The sequence below is a fragment of the Taeniopygia guttata genome, chromosome Z (assembly GCF_048771995.1).
Source record: "Taeniopygia guttata chromosome Z, bTaeGut7.mat, whole genome shotgun sequence".
NCBI classification, from domain to species: Eukaryota; Metazoa; Chordata; class Aves; order Passeriformes; family Estrildidae; genus Taeniopygia; species Taeniopygia guttata.
The window spans coordinates 63,597,139-63,600,839 of NC_133063.1; the positions used below are offsets into that span (position 1 = coordinate 63,597,139).

At 53.0% G+C, this 3,701-nt stretch overlaps 1 pseudogene; it reads right to left on the bottom strand.

Moving 5' to 3' along the window:
• Positions 1 to 302: 302 nt before the first annotated feature.
• On the bottom strand, positions 303 to 2,540 carry LOC140682004 (uncharacterized; annotated as a pseudogene).
• Positions 2,541 to 3,701: the final 1,161 nt, after the last annotated feature.

Consider the following 3,701-nt stretch of genomic DNA (forward strand, 5'->3'; position numbering starts at 1 on the left):
CTTCGAGGTATTCCAAGCAACCTCCATCAGCTTCACTGTTATTCTTCTGTGAGGATGTGCAGGTGGAGCCAGTTTCTGCCTCCTAGACTTAGGCAACAGCACTGTTGTAAATGGAAGGTGAAGGGCAAGGCCGTTCAGAGAAGTGTCTGCACAAGGAATCCATGTGCTGCAGCATCTTCCTTCCGCAGGAGCAGGAAAGCAGCTTCGGGATTGTCAGGGACAACTGCAACAATCACAAAGAGTCCACGTCGCTGCAATCGGCTGTGAACTTCTCCATCACAGCTTTGTGCAGGGAACTCCTCTTAGTGCTGGTTGGAGAGCAGCATCCAGAGGCGAAAGTGCAGCTGATCATGAGCCTCCATCGCCTTCCTGTGGGCATCCGGATCTCGGGCCAGGTATTCAGAGAGGTTGAGCGGCTCAACCTTTCGCATTGCTGGAGGCACGCTGATCTCTGCAGGAAGCTTCTCGTTGCCTAGAACAAAATGGTCCAGGCGTTTCCATTTCAGGCAGAACTGCAGGAACGCCATGATGTCCCACAGCCGCAGTGGAAATTCCTTCCTGTGCCAGTAGACCCGCGGTATGATGTTTAACACATGCATGACCAGAGTCTTCCAGGTAGAGGTGGAAAAACCTGTGCCGCTCAGCATGCAGGTGAAGAGCTGCAGGTATTTCAGGTGCAACCCTTTACACGGTATCTGCCTGGCAATGTGCTGGAAGAATTTTGCCTCTGCCACAGCGAATGTCTCAGGCCACGCTGTGCTTGCGAGGATGTTGGCCTTGGCGGGCTGACTGCTCACCTTGAAAACAGCACAGACGAATTATGGCTTCTTCTTTGGCAACGGGGCAGAAAGACAGAGACTTTCTACAATCTCGGAATAACCAATACCCACAGATTCCGACACTTGCTGCCGTCTGCCCTGCACTGTTTGGCTCTAGGTGGAAGGCGTGCCCTGGCGGGGGATTCAGTGGGACCAGCACACGGTACACTCCATCCCACTCATGGGGACTCCAGCCCTAAAAGGCGCTGCCCACCCCGATGGCTTCTTGAGGCACCGGATCGAAGCTATTGCTCACGCTGTCCACAAAGACACGCGTGAAGCTCTCCATCAGCTCAGCTGTCACTGAGCAGCCTCTCTCCAGGTCCTCCACAGGCCACTCTATACCATCCACTAAAAGGATGTCCTGCTCATTCCCAGCATCTTGGGTGTCTTCTCTGTCTTCACTTCCACCGCTGGCACTTTCTTCCCTGCCACCATCACTGCCACCTTTTTCACTGGCAGACACATTACCTTGTTCTTCTTCTTGTCTATCCTTATTCTTGTTTCCCTCCACATCACATCAGCCTGTTCTTCATCCTTGTTTCTATCACTGCCATCTTCTATAACTTCCATATTTGCTTCCTCAGGTGCAGGAAAACCACTATGGGCAATTTCATTCCCACATTCATTGCTATCTTCCTGCCCAGTCCACTCTTTGCTTCTCTGGTCATTGGCACCTCTGCTTTCCTGCGCCTTCACATTCATGTATTCTTCCGTTCCGGCTACATTGTCTTCACCTTCATTTACATCAGTGCTGTTGCCTGCCTTTATAGTTGCACTATTGGTTTTTTTCTTGATTTCCTTCTCCCTTTTCCTTTCCAGAATCCTTTCTTGATCCACCTGAACATCCTTGTTTTCTTCATTGCCTCGTCGAGTTCATTTCCAGCAACACTGCCAGGTTCTTCTTCATCTCCTTCAGTGGTAGTGTCTCCTGGCACATCCCCATCACTCTGTCCTTCTTTCTTTAACTCATAGCCATTGCCATCGTTGACATGGCTGTCTTCCTTCGCATCATAATTGCCACTGTTGACATCGCCGTCTTCCTTCACCTTCACATCATAATTGCCTTCAAAGAGGACGAACAGGAAATGTCAGGGGTCTATATAGACTTTGGACAGGGTGGGCTTCCCTGGCTCTCTGCCAACCCCGTTGGGGCAGAAAGGAGGGATCCCGGATTATCTTGATCAGAGTCACAGGGTCCCGGGGAAGGGGAAACAGAACGCCCATGAGCTCACTGTAACAAATGGCATCATCCTTGTCTCCATCACCTGCAGCCACAGGTCTGCCTTCTCTGTCATTTTCAGTGCCGCTGTCGTCTGCCTCCAGAGCCATATCACTATCTTCTCCACCTTCCTCTGGATCAGCAGTGTCTTCTTCCTGTTCCGTTACTGTCTCATCTGCCAAGGTCTTGCAGGAGCTCTGGTCCTTGCTGCTGCTGCTGGCCTCACAGCTCCTTCTCCTGCAGCCCAGCCACAGGCCCAAGAGGAGCAGGATGCCAGCAAGAACCCAGAATGGCCACTGCTGCAGGGCACCAAAGAGCATGGCTCCCCAGCCGTCGTCCTGCTGCTCCAGCTCCTGCAGCAGCCGGGCCATCTCACGGTCCAGCAGCTCCTGACGCTCCCGCATTCTCTGGTGCGTGGCCTCATCCAGCCCATCCCCAGCTGGCTGGGGGAACTGGATCAGTCTTTGCACCAGCACGAAGAACAGTGACGGTAAAGCCATGGTCTACAGGAGGACACACGGAAGGGGCTCAGTGGGGCCGGAATGGAGACAGACAGTGAGGGGCAGGAGCGGCAGGGATGTGGTGGCAGGAAGGAAAGGGCCCCCAGCAGCTGGCAAGGCTGCACCGCTGCCCCCGCGGGCACCGCGCCCTGAGCAAGGCCCTCCTGCCGGGCGCTGGGCCCTGGAGACGGGGCAGCCCCGGGTACCGGCGCTCCTGTCCCAGCCCTCCTCCAGCCCCCTCTCCCCTCTGCTGTGTACTCACCGCTTGCCGAGGCTCTACTGGGGCAGCGGCACCGGCTTGGGGCCTTCTATAGTTGCCCCCATTGTGACACGGCCCCTGTGCTGTCACAGAGCCCAGAGCGCATCACAGGCCAGCCCCGCCCGCCGTCCCAGCCCGGTCATGGAACTCATCATGGCCCGGGCACGGAACTCATCATGGCCCCGGGCACCCAGAGCCCCAACAGACACCGAGTGCAGAGCCATCACTCGGCAACCTGGGAACCCCAGAGCTTCCCTTGGCAAAGCAGGCACAAGCACCCTGCACACAACCCTTGTCAAATACAGATTTGGGTGACAGGACCCATGGATGTTTTCACTATACGTGTGTGAGCTTTTATTTATTATTCAAGGCAGAACTTTTTGCTATCGATATTGATATTTATTACTGTGGCGCTGCATCTCCTCTCCCTTGCTTCTTTCTAGGCTGCAGTGAGATCTGGGAAATACTTGTTCGGCCTTGGCCTTGACATACCACCTGGGATCAGCTCTTTCTTTTCTTGGGTGATCTCAAGCACACACATTTGTGACAATTACTTTGGGGGCAACGTGTCATATCAGCTAATATTTATTTACTGATTTAGTGAGAAATAAATCCACACTGCTCGAATGATGCACGGGAAGTTGTAATGTCATCCACTCTTAAGGCCTACACTTACTTTACACCAGCACTGTCCTGCCTCACAGATCTTTTGTGAAAAAAGAAAAGATGTCTTAGGATTTATTTTCTGAATTAGGGACACTTCCAAAGATCTCTTTATTGACTGACAAGGACCACACGGGACCAACTTTTGGTTTGCAAAGCAGCATAAAAATCTTTAGGCCCTCACAAACAACTTCTTACACCAGATATGGCTGATCAATAGTCTGGCCTAATATTGGGCA